Source organism: Myotis myotis, unplaced genomic scaffold (assembly GCF_014108235.1).
Source record: "Myotis myotis isolate mMyoMyo1 unplaced genomic scaffold, mMyoMyo1.p scaffold_m19_p_7, whole genome shotgun sequence".
NCBI classification, from domain to species: Eukaryota; Metazoa; Chordata; class Mammalia; order Chiroptera; family Vespertilionidae; genus Myotis; species Myotis myotis.
Genome location: NW_023416379.1, coordinates 70,267,615 through 70,288,011, shown reverse-complemented (window position 1 = coordinate 70,288,011; position 20,397 = coordinate 70,267,615). Strand labels below are relative to the sequence as shown.

At 36.5% G+C, this 20,397-nt stretch overlaps 1 protein-coding gene and 1 pseudogene across 1 annotated transcript in view; both read right to left on the bottom strand.

Moving 5' to 3' along the window:
• The window catches only part of EYS (eyes shut homolog), a 1,264,258-nt gene that overhangs the window by 906,374 nt on the left and 337,487 nt on the right, over positions 1 to 20,397 (bottom strand).
• Positions 15,172 to 18,784, bottom strand: LOC118660118 (annotated as a pseudogene).

The following is a 20,397-nucleotide window of genomic DNA, read 5'->3' as shown; positions in this document are numbered from 1 at the left end:
TAATTTGTCTTGGTGCTATAAATCTAACATGAAATAATATGTATTATTCTGACAGAAAGGTAATGGAATATTTAAAAATAATTTCTGTGAAAAGTTAATAAATGCTGAGTTTCATTGAACATATTTTGAAATAAGGCAATGAAAATGCATGTTAGATTGAAGAATACATTGAAGGCAGAACTGTTTTAGAAAAACACAATTTCTGGAACATGAAAAAATATAATAAAGAAACTATAAAAGCCACATGTTAAATGTAGATATTCTTAATGTATAAATATTCATAGTGTCAATACCTTTTACAACACTTTGTTAAGAAAATAAAACTTTTAAGAAATTTAGTCAAGGTAGTATTTTAGTGCTTATTCTAGATGAGGAACAGTAAGGCCAATTCCCACTAGCTTTCTTTCCTGTATTCTAGTCAATCTATGATAAATATTCATATTACATTCTTCAAAATATCTCAGCTCTTTGTTCACTATGCTCTTTTCTATCTACAGTCTCTATTAACAAGTTAGTCCTTGTATTTCAGTTCTCTTTATTGCATTCCCTACTTTCATAAATTATTTGTGATTCTTTCCAAAGAGTCCTATCTTTAATAGCTTTTTGGCTTTTTTTAAGACAGGTTCTAAAATTAGAATACAGGCGCTTAGGCTACCAGTACTAGAATTTTATTCTTTATTAATAATATAGCTACCATGGGAAAATAACTCATTTGCTATGCAACTGTTCAAACGCACTTTTTTCTGTCTTGAATAGTGTTTTCCATAAAATTTCAATTTAACAACTGGGGATTTAGTCTATTACTCAAAGTTCTATCTCCAGGACACATAATACTTAAAAATACAAAATAATAATTTTCTGAGAGACTATCACAAACAGAAAGATGCCAGAATATGAATACAATTAAGATACAGATAGTTTAGAGATGTTAGGGACAATAATATTTTTGCTCTAAAAGTCAAATAATAATGAAAATGCAAGCACAGGATGAACCAAAAATAATCACTTTTTCCTCCCCATCAGGATTTTTCCAAAATATTTCACTTAAGGTTAATATATAGTTCCTTTTATTAAACTCAGTTTTTTAACACATTAGAAAGCTCATAGAATTTTACATCTTTTGTTGCTCAAAGCTGTCTTAAACATTAGACAATTTGGTCCAGTCATTTTAAAATACTTGTTTGTTAATTTTAATTAAGAAACACTTACACAAACATTTCCCCAGGGTGTGTAACACATAAAGCAGCACAGAGCGATGTGCTCTGACTGAGCCAGGGAAGAAAAGCCGGGAACCCTGCCCTGTTTGGGGTCTTAGCCACGCTCCCTCTCTACCAACCCTTGAGGGTGCTACAAACCCCCGCAAGTCTCAGAGCACAATTGAAAACCACTGATCCGTCCAACCTATTTCATTTTATAATAGAAAAATTGAACCCCTGGAGGTTAAATAAACTGCTCAAGCTACTGTAAGTAGTTAATGGTAAACTGGAATTAGAATTCGTGTCTCCTGTCCAGTATACCCACAGGTAATTTAAAACAATTAAAAACATCTGGTAAATTAATACATTCAGAATTATATTCTCTTAAATATATCATTATGACAACCTAAAAGTTTTGAAGCAATGTTCAAATCATGCACATTAAGTAATTCACTTCATATGTGAATTCCTGTGTCCTTTTTTATCTATATACTAGAGGCCTGGTGCATGAAAAGTCATGCACTGGAGGGGGGCGGTCCTTCAGCCCGGCCTGCCCCCCCTCACAGTCCGGGAGCCCTCAGGAGCAGGAGGCGACCCAGTGATCAGGTCGATGCCCCATCACACCTGTGCTGCTGCCACTGCCGGCAGCGTAAGCTGGCCCTGGTTACCTGAGCCTCGGGTTGACCCTGGGTGGCTGGGGGGCTGAGGGGACTGGATGACTCTGGAGGCAGGCGTGCAGAGCAGCCTGGCTGTGCCTGCACCCTGGTATGGCTGAGGGGACTGGACGCTGCCATCTTGTGGCTGTGGGTGCCGCCATCTTAGCAGCCTGCTGTTCAGTCATTTGGTCATCCCTCACTAACCCCCCTGCTGGCCTGGTTGCTCAACACAGCCTGTTTAGATTTTCTTTTCGGTTGTTTTGGTTGCAATGGTTGCTTAGGCTTTTATATATATAGATCAGAAAGTTGCTACATGGTATAGTTCAGTGGTCAGCAAACTGCAGCTGGGCAAAGCACAGGTTGCAAGCTGCATGTGGCTCTTTGGCCCCTTCAGTGTGGCTTTTCCACAAAATACTGGCTCTTCCACAAAATACCGACTTCTGCGCATGGGCCACGAAGTCTCAATTGCACTGTATGTGTGCGCCCACACGTGGTATTTTGTGGGAGAGCCACACTCCAGGGGCCAAAGAGCCGCATGTGGCTCACAAACCAAGGTTTGCCGACCATGGGTCTAGTTGCCATCAAAACAACAGTGATCAATAGTAATTATCCCCGATGTTAGCATTGAAACCAACATTAACTGATTTAAAACCTAGGTTATAGGAACCAAGATGGCGGCATAGGTTAACACCAGAGATGCTGCCTCGAACAACCACTTCAAAAAACAACTAAAAGACGGAACGGACATCATCCAGAACCACAGGAAGGCTGGCTGAGTGGAAATTCTACAACTAGGAGGAAAGAGAATATCATACCCAGACTCAGAGGAGGCACAGTGCTGAAGTGAAATACTCTGAAGTGCGCGCGGAGTGGGCTGGCGGCGGAGGGCGCGGTTGTTGTTTTCAATCGGGAGGGAGTTTCAGACTCTGAGCTCCAGATCCGGGCGAGTCTCTAGGGACCTAGACTCAAACGGGAGAAGCGGGACTGTCTGGCTTCGGTCAGAACTCAAAGGCAGCTTTCTCTCCGAGGTTTGCAGCGGTTGCTGGGACTCTGTGAGGCAGAGCCCCTAGGGGCGGAACTGAGAGCAGCCATAACTGCTCGCTCAGCCCACCCTGTTTGATCCCATGCGACCCTCCCCCCGCCCAAGCCCTGCACAGAGCCATTTGCCAGATAGCCTCAGGCAAAGGCTAGATTAGCACCTCCCCAGAGGACAGAAGTTTTCCCACTGCAGACACAGCTGACTCTCACAGCCAGTTGGCCTGGAGGTCAAATCCCCCCAGTATTAACTACAACAATCAAGGCTTAACTACAACAAGACTGCGCACAAAGACCATTAGGGGGTGCACCAAGAAAGCATTAAAAAAATGCAGAGACAAAGAAACAGGACAAATTGTCAATGGAAGATATAGAGTTCAGAACCACACTTTTAAGGTCTCTCAAGAACTGTCAAGAAGTTGCCGATAAACTTAATGAGATCTACAAGAAATCTAATGAGACCCTCGATGTTATGATAAAGAACCAACTAGAAATTAAGCATACACTGACTTAAATAAAGTATACTATACAGACTCCCAACAGCAGACCAGAGGACCGCAAGAATCTAGTCAAAGATTTGAAATGCAAAGAAGCAAAAAACACCCAACTGAAAAAGCAAAATGAAAAAAGAATCCGAACATACGAAGATAGTGTAAGGAGCCTCTGGGACAGCTTCAAGTGTACCAACATCAGAATTATAGGGGTGCCAGAAGATGAGACCAAGATATTCAAAACCTATTTGAAGAAATAATGACAGAAAACTTCCCCCACCTGGTGAAAGAAATAGACTTACAGGTCCAGGAAGCGCAGAGAACCCCAAACAAAAGGAATCCAAAGAGGACCACACCAAGACACATCATAATTAAAATGCCAAGAGAAAAAGACAAAGAGAAAATCCTAAAAGCAGCAAGAGAAAGAAACTCAGTTACCTACAAGGGAATACCCATACGACTGTCAGCTGATTTCTCAACAGAAACATTGCAGGCCAGAAGTGAATGGCAAGAAATATTCAAAGTGATGAATACCAAGAACTTACAACCAAGATTACTTTATCCAGCAAAGCTATCATTCAGAACTGAAGGTCAGATAAAGAGCTTCACAGATAAGGAAAAGCAAAAGGAGTTCATCACCACCAAACCAGTATTATATGAAATGCTGAAAGGTGTCCTTTAAGAAGAGGAAGAGGAAGAAAAAGGTAAAGATACAATTTATGAACAACAAACATGCATCTATCAACCAGTGAATCTAAGAATCAAGTGAATAAATAATCTGATGAACAGAATGAACTGGTGATTATAATAGAATCAGGGACATAGAAAGGGAATGGACTGACTATTCTTGGTGGGGAAAGGGGTGTGGGAGATTCGGGAAGAGACTGTACAAAAATCGTGCACCTATGGATGATGACAGTGGGTGGGGAGTGAGGGCGGAGGGTGGGGCGGGAACTGGGAGGAGGGGAGTTATGGGGGGAAAAAAGAGGAACAAATGTAATAATCTGAACAATAAAGATTTAATTAAAAAAAAACACACCTAGGTTATAAACATGAAGCTTGAACATTGTTATGTGTGTTCATTGAAGAAAGAGAATTATTTTGACTCTGCAGATTACCTTCAGGTTAGATGTGGGCAATATTCATCCTCATTGAGCTTCATAGTGATAGAGAATAGAGAGAGCAAAAACAACTGCTTCAGGTGAAGGTTGCTCTCATGGGATATTTGCAGCCTTGGGTTATATGCAAATCAATGTACCCCAAATCTTTTAAAACCACAGTACAAAACTATTTTCTGGTATAGTGTCTCCAAATAAAACGAGCATCTATATTAGAGAAGTAAGCTAGGCTTTCTAACATCTGCAGTAGAAGGAAGCACTAAACATATAATATTTGCCTGTTGCAATAGGTACTTTTCAACTTTTGACTAAAGCTTCTTTTCAGAGTTAAAGAAACAACCTTCAGGAAATATTACACATTATAGTGTTTCTGCATATTTTCCTTTTTAAACCTAGTTATTTCCTTGCACTTGCAAAGAGGAATTCTAGTTAGAAGAGCACTTATTAGAGAGTCATAGTGTGAAACGTCTTCATCTCTCCTGTTCTTAACAATTATTAAATGCTTTGTAAATCTATAGGCTCCAGTTTCCTGATAAGAGGACTATTTTGTCTTAGGGTTAACCACCATGATTTTTATTGCAGGATGGTGAGCTACCTTTGGAGAGGAAGTCAGTAATGAGAACATAGCCATAGGTGTTGTAACCAGGAAAGAGGCAAGCATTGGGCTAAAAAAGTGTAAAAATGGTTAGAAAAGAAAGAGCTTGAATAACCATAGCAATATTGAAAAAGAAGAATAAAGTTGGAGGAATCACACTAGAGGTCACAGTAATCAAAACATCATGCTACTGGCTTAAAAACAGACATAAAGATCAATGAAACAGAACAGAGAGCCCCGAAATAAACTCATGCCTTTATGGTCAATTAATATTTGACAAAGGAGGCAAAAATGTACAATGGGGTAAAAATAGCTTATTCAATGAATGTATCTGGGAAAATTGCACAGGTATATTAAAAAAAAATGAAACTAGACCACCTTCTTATACTATACACAATAATAAACTCAAAATAGATAAAAAACTTAAATGGTAGACTCAAAACCATAGAAATGAAAACCACAATGAGATATTACCTCACACATGTCAGAATGGCTATCATCAATAAGTCAATAAACAACAAGTGTTGGAAAGGATATGGAGAAAAGGGAACCCTAGTGCACTATTGGTGGGAATGCAGATTGGTGCAGCCACTGTGGGAAGCAGTATGGAGTTACCTCAAAAATTAAAAATGAACTATGATTCCACTCCTGGGAACATATCCAAAAAAACCTGAAGCACTGACTAGAAACAATATATGCACCAATATGTTCATTGCAGCATTATTTACAATAGCCAAGATTTGGAAGCAGCTTAAGTTTCCACTAGTTGATGAGTGAATAAAAAAGCTGTGGTACATGTTCACCCTGGAATATTACTCAGCTGTAAAAAGAAAGAACTCTTACCTTTGCAATAGCATGGTTTGGACCTGGAGAGAATTATGCTAGTGAAATAAGCCAGTCAGAGAAAGAGAAGAACCATATAATCTCACTTATATGTGGAATCTAAGGAACCAAATAGCATAAATAATAGAAATAGACTCATGGATACAGAGAACAGACTGTCAGAGGGGAGGGGGTTGGGGAGCTGGATGAAAAAGGTGAAGGAATTAAGCAAAAGGGGAAAAAAAGAACTCATATACACAGTATAGTGATTATCAGAGGGAAAAGGGTGGGAGAGGGAAAGGGAGATAAATGGCGATATAAGGAGATTTGACTTGGGCCAGTGAATGTAAAATACAATATATAGATGATGTATTATAGAATTATACCCCTGAAACCTATAAAATTCTATTAACCAATGTCACCCAATAAATTCAATAAAAAAGAGTGAACTACAATTTCAAATATCTCTCTCATCATCAGCTTGTTGTGAAAGATGAATCCAAAAATAATTCCAAGAAGCAAATTTGTTATTCTCAAGTTTCATTAATTATGAAAACAATTTCTACAAAATGCATTTGGCATTTTAGAATTTAATGTTATTGATCACCACTCCTCTTTCTCAGGTTAATCAGACATAGGTATTTCTTTCTTGCTTGCTCCCTCTTCTTCCCTCTCTTCTTCTTGTCAGGGAATGAAGGCTTATGTTTTTATTCTATCCAGAAGTAAATATTTTCTACATATATTAAGCCACTTATGCTATTGATTAGATATAATTGGAGACATGAGTAAAATACCCTGGAAAAGGAGTCAGAGTATTTGATTGTTTGGTTGGTCTAAGAATGGTAGTAAGTATAGGATATTGAGTAACTTACCTAAGGAGTCATAGTGAATTTAGGATATTGAATAATTCACCTAACCAGTCAAAAATTGGTCTTAATTTTTAAATCAACACATTTGGATTAGGTAATTTCTACTAACCCTTACAATCTTAAAATTATATTTAATTTATAATTCCTAGAAGAGCCAGGCATTAACAAGGACAAACTATTTTGCCAAGTATTCCCACCAGCTGTCTAAAGCATTCCTAGTGATTTGTTATTTCCTGTTTAACAAAATTATGTTCTGAAATGACAGCTGGGAACATAGTAAGTGATTTACAACATACAGCTTTCCTTAGAAGAGCCACTGGTAAAGTTTGCTTTGGTTTCTAATCCCTTCCACCAGCTCATGAGGCAAAATGTATTTTTTAAAACAGGGAGAAATGTTTTATTATGTCATAACAATATTTATTCACCAAACACACAAGTTAGTCTTGATGTATTTTAATTGAACAAAATCAATAGTCATTGTGTTATACATAAAGGAAACACATTAATGGCTAAATTTTGACTTGTTATTTAAAGTTTACTAATAGTTTTCCAGACATTTTCTATTTATTTTGTTAATGTAAGTATAATGAGAAGGATTTTCTAAGTATGAATAATTAATTTGTAAGTATGCAGTATTTGGAATCACTATATACTTTATAATTATATATCACATAATCATTTTCTTAAAATTTTAAGGCAAAATTAATTTTGAAAGAATTTTTCACAGTATCTTCTTAAGTTACTGTCAATGATTATGATATAGATCCCAGGTAGCCTAATATAGATTTTCATATATCTTTCTCTACTTAATATACCTTCCAAAATATTTAAGTGTTTGTCTTTTAATCCTCTTTTAGAAAAGCTAAATTGTGACTCAACTTATCTCCACAAATTTGAATCTATCCCCGAAATCTTTGAAATCATACAATGAAACACATTTGACATTACTCAACTAATGATTCAGATGGAGGCCTTAAAGTCATGTTTCCCCCCAAAAAATTTTGCTGTTGGTCAATGGTGTTATATGTATTGTAAATAATATTTAAAATAGCAATTTTCAACTGGTATACCAAGGCACACTGGTGTGCCACGAAAATTTTTAAATTGAACTAATTAGGGTGACATGGTTAATAAAATTATTCAGGTTTCAGGTAAACAATTCCAAAACACATCATCTGTATATCGTATTGTGTGTTTACCACCCAAGTCAAGTCTCCTTCTATCACCATTTACCCCTCGTTTACTCTCTTTTACCTCCCTCCAAACCTTTTCTCTCTGCAAGAATTTTTAAAACATGCAATGCCTGACTATTCAGTCAAGGGCACTGACCTCTTTTCCCTTAGATTGTTAAATAAAAAATGGCAATAGCCAATACTATATTCCTTTTATTTTTGTCAGATTGGCAAGAAATATATTTTTAGGGTGCTGCAGAATTTGAGTAATTAGTTTATGTGTGCCATGAGATGAAAAAGGTTGAAAATCACTGATTTAAAACACCTGCTGAAATATATATTTTACTTAAGGCTTATTTGACTGAGATTTTTAAACTGGCAAATGTTACATTAGTTATATACCATTTTTGCTGCCTTGCAAATTACGATGACTTTATATTTTCAAAAACTCTTTTTTCTAAATGAATAATTCTGCTGCTAAAACTTACTCTTTCAAAATATATTTATATGAGTTCCTTTATTTACATATTAAATAAAGGAACACATTTATGGATTTTTTTTTTAATGTTAAAACTTCTGTATACTCACTAAAATATACCCCCTCTCAAGTCAATCTCTCTTTTTGAATTACCTTAATCAAACGAGGTGGGGTGGGGCTGCTGCTTGGCTTTGCAGAGAGGCCTGAAACTGTATTTTTTTCCTAGAAAATAAAATAACCATGTTACTAAGGCTACCCTGCTTAGCTTCTCAAATTCTACTTGCCAAAGGCTGGGTTTCTTAATTCACATTTATTTTCTTTACTAGTCAGCTCCACGGTCTGTTGTAGGCACTGTGTTGTACCGCTCAGGGCCTTCTTTATATCTGGAACTCTCCTAACCCTGGCTGCCTGGAGCACTGGCAGTTGACAGTCCAGAGCTGAGTCCTTCCTTGGGATTTGTCCTTGCCTGAAGGGAGCTGCCTTGCCCAGTGTTATACTAACCCCTCCCTCCCCCAAGAATCCACATCCAATTATTGGTTTATACAGAGGTACAAGGACCCAAGCCCCGTGGTCTCAACTTGAGACATCTCTAAAGGGGCCTTTCTGTGGGATTGCCTAAGATTTCTGTTACAACCACATTACACACAGCTCACATGTGTGTCTGCCCATGTCTCTTTTCTTTATTCCCTCACAGACACTGCTCCCAAAGTATTTTATAACAAATCTCCATATAAAAATCTCATCTTTTGGACAGTTACCTGGGGATCCTACCTACAAGAATTGGAGCCAAAAGTGGGTTAGCATGAGGAGGACTGTAAAATGGAATTTTGGAGCTATGAGTCAATTGGCAAAGAGAACTCAGTGTTTTAATATATTATGGGTGTCCCAGAGCATCACGTAGCCAGTATTAAAGCCTTAGACCAACTGGGAACTGTGTTGGGATACTGAATGGAGAGAATGCACTGGAGAATAGGCACTTGGGAAGTTTAGCAGAAGTAGAGATCATAGAAACAACAGAATAAGATGGCTCTTCGGAATGCTCCTGGGGCATTGAAAAAGACAAAGGAAAATTAGGATGAATAATCGCCATTTAAAGACTAAGAGTTGGGAACCTTCATTAAAAGGTTATAAAGAAAACAAAAGAAAAAGTTATAAAGAGACTCTCATCTCCTGCAGTTGGAGAGCTGTAAAACCTGAGAAGCAGGAGCAGGATTTAATTATAACAGCAGGGGTGCTCAAATCCCTCTGGAATACAAAAGAAGTAAAAAAACGGAAGTCACCTCTTCCCTGATTGAAGAAGACACAGAGATCACTATCTTCCAAGAGAACATTCAACTGTTCTCATCCAGAATTTAGCCCATCTGTTGGGAGGTGCAAAGATTACATGACCTGACTTTCAGCTCACTTCATAAAAGGTAGGTACAATGGTGCCAAGAGTGGAGTATCAAGAGGACTGGTGGAATCTCACCTTGGTGACACTCGTTTGTGACCCCAGATGTTACATAAAGCCTTCAAGTCTCCTAGTATGTAAATCACTACACAATGTTGCAGTGATTACTTAATGAAAATGCACCTCTGACTTCAGTACAGTTGCTATTGTAAAATAAGAATTCAACACATGGTAACCACTGATATTAGCATTAGGTATAACAGAGCTTATGTCTATGTAATTCCTTTATTGTCAAAAGCCCACTTTCCCAACTCACCTCTAATTTACATGAATGTAAATTAAATTAATGAGTGATTGAAAAGAATTGAAGGATGAAAATGTATTCATTTTAATTATTAAATATCTTCCATATATTAAGCATTTAAAATATATAATATTACATAATAAACTAGAGGCCCAGTGTACAAATTTGTGCACTGGTGGGGTCCCTTGGCCTGGCCTGTGGGGATCGGGCCAAAACTGGCAGTCTGACATCCCCCAAAGGGTTCTGGAGTGTGAGAGGGCACTCTACAAAGTTTCTGTCACTCAGCAGCTCCTGGGTTGAGCATCTTCCCCCTGGTGGTCAGTGTGCGTCATAGCTATTGGTCGGTCAGCCGGTCAGCCAGTCAGCTGGTTGCTTAGGCTTTTATATATAGAGAGATATGGATCAAACTTTATACATATGTATAAACATAGATACTGAATATATATAGTTATGTTTATAGGAGGCTAAAGTAATTAAGTAATAAAAACTTAATTGTCTTTGACAAAATACCTCTGTGGGAAACTCAGTCTTTCATAAAATAAGTCTATAAAAATAGCATCTTGTTCATTCACTTAACAGATAGTATTTACTGACTCCCTTCTATTTCCTAGGCACTAGGTACTAGGTATACAAAAATCAAGAAATAAGATCAGGTCGCCACTCTGAGATACAATATCCTGAGGCTCATAGTCTCTTAGGAAGACATGGAGAAGGGGTAAATCACATACACACACACATGCACATGCACACACACACACAAATGTGTGTAAAATCATCACGGTCTGTGGTGTTGAGAGAAATAATAATTGACTTTGAGAGTGTTACAACACTTATATAACAAAAGAAATAATTTAGCTTAGTGGCTCATGTTTATTTGTGTGTGTTTTTTTTTATCACTCTTTATAGTAAAGACAGTTTATTCCTCTCTGTCTGTAAGAATAATGAGGGAAGAGATTGTGTATAGTTTACCAGTCTTCCATTCAGAGCACACTATTTTTAGCCTTGATTGTACTTGAAGGAGTGTATAAACTAATCTTGCAAACCAAACTGAGAGCTAATCACAGTAATTCATGAAACATTTATTGACTGAGGACAGTGCTAACTCCTGTTTATAGGTCTTGAACAAATTGTAGATTGAAGTATAAGTACAGAATCCAAATGATAAAAAGAGACAATTTTGCAATATTACCTAATTTTTTCATAAATACATGCATTAATTATTTTCCATTTTTAAATTGAACCTTACTATCATTTCAAAGTGAAAATGATGAGATACCCTTTTGTTTTATCTAAACATAGATATGTAAATTAGAATATGAGACATAATAAAGTATATAGAAAACTAATTCCTCTTCAAGATGAAATCAAGATTTATATAATTTAAAATGTAGAGAACAAACATACATTGAGGAAACTATTTTAACAGTAGCATTAAAAAGCATTTTTTTCATTTAATTATATCATCAAATTACATACAGGGTGGGGCAAAAGTAGGTTTATAGTTGTTCAGATGGAAAATAATACAATAATGGATAAATAATAATATAAGAATAAATGTTGTTTTGTGCACTCACAACTGTAACCTACTTTTGTTCCACTCTATATGAGCTTTTTATGAATTCATAAGGATCCATATGTACCTAAGCAAAATATTTATTTATTTATTTAGCTATATAATAAAAGGCTAATATACAAATCTACTGAACAGCAGAATGACCAGTCACTATGATGTACAATCAACATAGGAGCTGCCCCCTGGTGGTCAGTGCACTCCCACCGGAGAGCGCGGCTCAGCCAGAAGCCGGGCTCATGGTTAGTGAGTGCAGCTGCAGTGGCGGGAGCTTCTCCTGCCTCTGCAGCAGCACTAAGGATGTCCAACTGCTGGCTTAGGCCCACTCCCTGTGCTGTCAGTCAGATATCCCCTGAAGGCTCCTGGACTGAGAGGGGATGCAGGCCAGGCTGAGGGACCCCCCCACCCAAGTACATGAATTTTGTGCACCAGGCCTCTAGTTAATTTATATTAAACAATAGTCTTAAGGAACAGCCACATTGATTCAGAAAATGTATATATATCCTAAAGCACAAGCAACAGAAAACATATTCTAGCTAAGTAATCAAAAGCAAGAAAAATATGACACAAAATTGAATCATTCGAAGATTACTTGGTTAACTTACATAAATTAAGGAAAAAATAAAAGCCTATTAATGTCAAATCTAAAGCAACTCCTATGATCTCAAAGGGCTGCTAGATCTGAATCACCTGAGGTGCATATTAAAGGGTGTCCCAACATTCACACAAGATTTTAATTTTATGCCATTTGTGCCGTAAAGTGTCGCCAATGAAAAAAAAAGATGGCGTGACAGCTGTCAGTTCAGGGTTATTAAAAATGGAATGCTACACAAAAAAACAATGTGTTTTCATTGTTGAGCAATATTTTTAAAATAATGAAGGTTTGGCAGCTACAGTTCACAATTTTCAAGCAAAATATGGTTGGAATAGTGATTTAACTTCATCAACTGCGAAGAGATTAATTAAAAAATTTAGGGAGGCTGGATCAATTAGTGATCCTAAACACTCTGGCGGTCCTTTAACAAGTTGTTCAACACAAAACATCGAAGCAGTTCGTGAGAGTGTTGCTGAGAGTCCAGGGACATCAATTCGGCACCGTGGTCAAGAATTGGACATTTCGCCCTGACTGGTTTGGCTCAGTGGATAGAGCATTGGCATGTGGACTGAAGGGTCCCAGGTTCGATTCCGGTCAAGGGCATGTACTTGGTTGCGCGCACATCCCCAGTGCCGGGTGTGCAGGAGGCAGCTGATCGGTGTTTCTCTCTCATCAATGTTTCTAATTTTCCATCCCTCTCCCTTTCTCTCTGTAAAAATCAATAAAATATATTAAAAAAAAGAATTGGACATTTCGAGAAGCTCTCTAGAGCGTATTCTCACGAAAGATTTGCATCTTCATGCTTACAAAGTTCAATTGACTCAAGAACTGAAGCCTACTGACCACGCACAGTGAATAGAGTTTGTTGAATGGATTATGGAACAACAACAGGTGGATGCTGATTTTTCGAACAAAATCATCTTCAGCGATGAGGCTCATTTTCATCTTGATGGCTTGGTTAATCAACAAAATCGTCGCATTTGGTGTTCAGAAAATCCACGAGTGGTTGTTGAGAAACAAATGCATCCACAACATGTCACTGTTTGGTGTGGATTTTGGGCTGGAGGCACCATCAGACCATTCTTCTTCGAAAATGGCTGCTCAGGCAATAACAGTTAATGGTGCTTGCTATCGCAACATGATAATCCATTTACCCGATATTCTATTCCATACATAACCCTATACTGTCTACTTTATGAATCAATAAAAAATTTATAATTTTTAATTACAAACCTGTGTTTTCTATAAAAATTACTTCTTGCTTGAATTCTGGGACTCTCTTTATAAATGATGGATTCCTGGACCCCAGCCCAGAATTACTGAATCAGCATATCTGGAAATGGCTTCCAAAAATCTTCTTTTTAACACCATCATTAAAGATACTATGCCCTTTAACATCTGTCATTGGAGTGGCTCTGCTCTAATAATCCAAATGTTAGTGTTTCAATGAAAGTAAAAAATTTCTGAGAGAACTGCGTTTTCTTTTCCCAACCTGCAGAACAGCACACTCTTTTTCTTTATATGATACATATTACATTCTACTTTAAATTGCTATTATTTGTGCAACATCACTCTCTGTTACTTTCCCATAATTCAAAGGCTTTTTAGGCTTAGCAATATTATATTTTGAGTATGTGTATATCCCACAGCAAAAAGAATAAAATGTTCTAGTGTATAAATCCTTAAAAATTATGAATTGAATTATATGAAAATGACTTCATATACATGGGTGATAGTTTTGTGGGTAAGAGTATTATTTTAACATTTTGGTGTGTGTGTGTGTGTGTGTGTGTGTGTGTGTGTGGCTTTAAAATTATTAAAATTAATTCTAAAGTTTACTACTCAATCCAGTTCATATAAGAGAAAAATAAAACCTCAGCAGGCTAATAGTTAAATTTACTGGAAGCCAGTTTCCCAAAGAATAAAAGGCAGAATCAATGAGTTTGTCTCTCATATATTTCTGTAAAATATGCCAAGTACCAAACCTTTTAATTTCTCTGAAAAGAGCATTTGAGATTGATTAGGTAGGGCGCTGCACACATTTTATTATAATTTAGCTGCTCTCTGGATATCTATCTGAGTTTTCTAAGGCTGATTAAAATTGTACCACTTATTGAATAAGACATAACAATGATAATTTGGTTTCTGACAATGCCCATCTGTATTAGTTTGTGGGCAAGTATCAGCTCTCCTTATAAAAGAGTACATGACTAGAAATAATATATAATTCAGGACTCAAAGCAACAATGAATCCATTTTGTGAAGTAACTTAAGAAACATTTCCCAAGAGGAAAGATTTCTGGACTTTGTAAATTGTATGCTTTTATAGTGAGACAGAGGTATCTATTAGGATATTTTTTTATTTTAAATATCTTTCTATTACTATTGCAATACCAACTTATTCCACATATATCAAATTCACAGGAATAGTTTTCCTTAAAAACAAACAAACAAAACCCAAAAAGAAAACCTCAAAGAAGTAATCATTAAGCAATGGTCATTTACTGCAAACATGGTTAAGCTTAAGTAGGTATTGCATATAAATGAAGGGCTAATGGAGTCAGTTAAATGTCATAGTAAATTTCTGTATCTTTTGCTGGATGAGTTCCTAAAAATCCCTCCTTTTGATTTTCCTACCTCATAATTTTTTTAAAAATTCGTTAATCATAACATAATCATTCAGTAATATTTATACTTAAAATTGATTTTTGTTAAATATTTACTCAATTGGACTAAATATTGCATTAAAACTTGGACACATTTATAATATTAGAAACTTTTTAAAAAACAAATTTGATAAAACATTTTAAGCTATATTTTAAATAACATCTATAGATACATAATTGCATTAATTCAAGCAATATATTTTTATGTTTGTTCTTACTTATTTGTTACCCTTAGGAAATCCCATTTTTGACTGGACTCAGATATAGATGTAGAAACTCTCAGAGAGGACAGCCCATGTCTCTTGGCAATCTGTTCCTGGCGTTTTTCTTTGGCCTCCTCCCTTCTCTTAGCCAAAAGTTTAGCATACTCTGCAGCCTCTTCCTCACTTTTCTTAGTATGTTGTTTCTTCAGAGCAACACGCCAGTGTTTGTGTGGCAGGATGCATGGAGTAACAAGACTCTGAATATTGAGTGGTTTGCTCCAAGGTTTTATAGCTTCTTTGTTTAGGGTTTTCTCACAACATATTGGCAGACATCATCTTCTTTAGAGAGAGTGAAAGTTTGTGGAATCTGCAAGCTCTTTTGGGCCCCAGGCGACGAGGTGCAGTGGTGAGACCAGGAATGTCTTTCTCCCCATTCTTTTACAATGACCAAGTTGAGGACACTGAGATTGGCACCCACAATGCAACCCTGAACAGATTTGCGCTTTCTCTCTCTAGTCCTCCTTGGCCTATAACAGGAATGACCCTTACTCAGCAGCAGGCAGACATGGCCATGGGTCAATCCACCCAGCTTCACGAGGAAACCTTGTTTGTCATCTCCACCACTGCTCTGAGCCACATAACCCTTCCACTCTTCACCCAGAGCCTCAGGAGCAACTTCTGTGGCCATACTCTTCTCATAAAAGGTACGAAGTTTGTGTTCATCATCCACTTCAATGAGTTTCTGACAGCCAGGGACTGGGAAAGAGATGCTCAGCTTTATCCTGAAGCAGCTGACCGATGCAGAGGCACCACAAAAAAGAGGCCAGTTCAAATGGTATTTTAAAATAAACTACTCAAAGTGAAAATAATATTTGCTATCTTTATGCTTATTAAATAAATTAATTATAGAGATACATATGCATTTTAAATGTAAAGAAAAAGAACTAAGAACTTGTGATGATGCAAGCTGTCAAATTGGACATGTTCAGTTATAATGAACAGCTGCTTTTTTGGGGACATTTCTTGGCAGGGTTTTAAAAATCAGTATGCGATGAATATAAAATGAGGCATGCTCAGAGTGGCATGGCTTATAATTTTATAGCATTGGAGTATTTTATAATGCAAAGCCCTATTTTTAGTAGAACCATCTTTGGCAACTAGTATTTATTATACATTATGAAAGCCATCTTCATTCATGTGGAGACAAAAGAGAGCTATGATTCTGTCACCAATGTGTTTCAATAATTATGTGAAATAGCCAATGTGAAATCAAAATGAGATGGAAATAAATATCCTTACATATGTCAATAAAGCTATGTTAGTGTATTAATTAATAGCACTATCCCAAAATGTGGTGAACTTGGCAGGACTGATGTAGGTCGATAGCTGGGTGACTATTTTCTGTGGAATAGAAGATAAATCACGATAACCTTCCTGAAGACAACTAATTGATTAAATATCATTGACAGATACATCGTATTTGGATCAGTTTTCTTTGCCTTTGGGGGTTAAGGATTTAAATGGATAGTGCATAAAGGAGAAATGTCTCTCTGAGCCTTGCCTGAGAAAGACTGAAAGCTGTCACACTAGAGTTAATATAAGGTCCTAGGAAAGCACCTACATCTTGACTGGCTCTATAGAATAGTGAAGAACATTCACTGTTGACAATATCTGGTAGTAAAGAATCCAGGAAGCAAAGAATCTCACAGTGATGTTAAAGGTGAGAACATTACTCTGGTGCAGGAAAGCAAATGTGAGTCAGGGCATATGCAGAAGGAGAAATCAAAGCCAACCCCAGTGCAGTTGGAAGAAGAAATTTAAAATTTCTTCTAGATCACACAAAAGCCTAATGGCTGTGATTCTCAAATATTAGTGCCATTGGAATTATGTGGATGGTTTGTTAAGGAATTTGGGCCCTACTCTAGAGTTTTTGATTCAATAGTTCTGAGTTGGGCCTAAGGATTTGCATTCCTACAAAGTTCCCAAGTGATGTTAACATAGCTGACTGAGGGACCACATTTTGCCTTATAGGATATTATGATCTTATGGATAAGTAAAATAATAGAAATAAAATTAAAAGCAGTGTATTTTCCACAATTGTGATAGACATGCTACAAATATTTATATATGTTTATATATATGTACATATATGTATATAAATATATAAGAATAGTCCCACCAACTATTGGAGGTGAGACAAAGAAATCAGAAAACAATGCAAAATTATTTGACTGTGTGGAAGGAGCTTAAAAATGGACATTAGCTATAGTTGGGAGCTTTTCAGGGTTTCCAAGAACAGCTAGGTCAGGGAACATACCCTGGAAGCATCTGACTGCAGTTAAGAGTCAAAGCAATGATCAGTTGTCTATAAGTAGGTGCTGGGCACCCAATTATACCAGCAATGGAGTAAGATACATTAAGGAGGATGAGGAAAATTGTTAAGTCATGAAGGCCAAGGTCAAAATGTTGAGCAAATTGTTATTGTTAATATATACAAAATGAAGGACTCCTTTGTTATGCAGCGCTGTATATGTATGTTTAAGCAATATAATCACCAGAATACTAATGAATATTTTCAAAGATATATAATAACCTAGATTAACTCATGAGCATGGATTAATTACAATTTTGAAATTTCCTAAAGCGGCCATGTCTTGGGCCATAACAAATTATTTTCAATAGATGATGAAGTCAACAGCATTGTGGACATTACTGTGACATGGCATCACAGTAAGAGCCACGGAGTCTTCATGGACACCACCGAACCCTTTTGTCCAAGGTGACTGCATATGGTAGACAATTCTCTAAGTAAAATAAATGATACATTTTTCATTATTGAAATTTTAAAAAATAACAGGGAAACTTTTTATTCTCAAATGAGCAATATAGAAAATATAGATAATAATGCTGTAAGCTTATTTTTTTCCCTCCACACCAAATATGGCAATGCTAAATTTTAGTATAATTTTAACATGCTACAATAATGTGCAATGATTATGGAGAAATGATCTTAGTTTAAATCCCACCTTATTTCCTCAAGGCATTAAAAATAGCACAGGAAATTTTCAGAGGGGCCACGTTAAAGTTAGCTCATTAATAGACTATATGGCTGTTTTCATGAAATAGCCCAGAATGTGTGTATGATGATATTTTAAATTAGTCTGTAGCCTCAAGATAATTCTCCTGAATGTCATAATAAATATATCATACATTCCTTTATATAATGTATTTATGATACATTATTAATGGCATATGAATATTTAATGCACATTTTAATAATTAGTAGCTGAATTCATATTACAAGATGTCTGATGGTAACTAGTAGAGTTGCTTTTATGCAGCTTCATTAATGCATATATTTTAATATGTTCTAATTTATTTTATATTAAAAAGAGAAATAGGTTTATGTGTACAATATGCTTTGTTAAGTTTTATGAATTAGACAATATAATAATATCAAAGGGAATAATAGATGCAAGATTATTAGCAATGTCCAACTGAATGGGAGGAAGCATTTTAAAGTTTTATAAAACTTGTGACTTCTCAATAGGCCTAAAGTTTTAATAATTTGGAGCTAGTTTCTAGTCTCCAATTTCATTAAAACATACCTGGGATATGGTCCATTTGAGCGAGTTAAACCAAAAATTACTTGAGCGTCACAATACCCTTAATTTAGAATGAGATATCTTAAAAGCCAATAGGACTTAACAGGTCAATCCAGTTCTCATTGTAAAAAAAACCCACAAAAACAAAACAAAAACAGAAAAACCGAGAGCCAGATAATTTAGGAGACGCCATCCTTTGTTCATAGAATTAAGTTAGAAAGGTTTGATAAATGAGTCAATAATTACAGAACTGTTCTAAAGTCACAAAGCTTGTGTTTCTGAGGAAAAACAAAACCAGCAAAAAAACAAATAAAACACCCCTGAATTTCAGAACATGGCCCTTTCTGCTACACTCAGCTGACTAATTCAGGAGTGAATTATTTTTCCTTTTGCAATACATTTCTTCAGCAAATAATTATTGAGCAGTTATTTTAATCCAGGCAGTTTTCTAGAATCTGTAGATTCAAAGATGAATAATGAATGGCCCTGATCATAAAGAAGCTTCCTGGAGAAAAATGAGGACAGTGAAAATGAATTAGAAGGCAGTGTGGTAGAGCAAAGGAAGAACTAAACCCCAGGAAAAGATAAAACTTTAGTCAGATTTTGTTGCACTTCTATTCAATTCAAAGTCCTTCATTGACATCCTCTCTCATACCAGTAGTCAAAAACAAAGTATTTATGATAGCCAATCATAAATACTCAATTCTCTACCTTCTTTCTGAACTCATCCCTCTTGACCATATTTTGCACACTAGCCACACTCACCTCCATTTCTATTGATTGCCAGTCCAAACACGCTCAACAATTTGACACATGCTCTTTCCTTCAACTTGACCACCTTCCCACAGACAGTCAGGTGTAACACTCCCTCACCTTTTTTTCAGATCTTTACTTACATATCACCCTTTAACTTTTCCTGATCACCTCACAAAAATATCAATTCCTTCTATTACAATCTATATATATAAAAGCCAAGTAACTGGAACACAGGAACAACCAGAACGACTGGTCACTGGTTGCTATGACGCACACTGAGGCGGCCAACTGGCCTGATCGGGGCCCTGATCAGCACCCCCAAACCTCCCGCAGCCCCACTTCCCTGCCGGTCTGGCCCTGATCAGGCCAGCGAAACTCCACCTGTGCACAAATTCGTGCACTGAGCCTCTAGTGTTTATATATTTCCTCATATTGCCCAGAAACTGAAGCACAGAAAAATGACATCTTTAGCCTAAACTTACAGAATTTATACATGGTTGAGAAAAAATTTGAATACAGCTTCAGACCTAAGATCTTAATCACTTTATACTGCCTCAATAATAGCGGAATCCAAAGAAATGGAAGAATTATTGCAGACCATTTTAAAGAGATTCTCTCAAAAGGGTTTCCTTTTTGGCACCAGGCTAGAAGAGAATGATAGGTTGTATAATGGACTAAGGAAGGAACTGTGAGTAACTGAAGGAGGACCATAGCCTTCCAGAGCTATGGTCAGTGTTACCAGTAGCAATGTCACACACACACACCCACAAAAAGAAAAATAAATAAATAAGTAAATAAACAAATAAATCAATACCTTTAAACCAGGCAACTAAGCATTTCAGTAATATCAGGCCAAAATAGTACTTATAGCAAAAG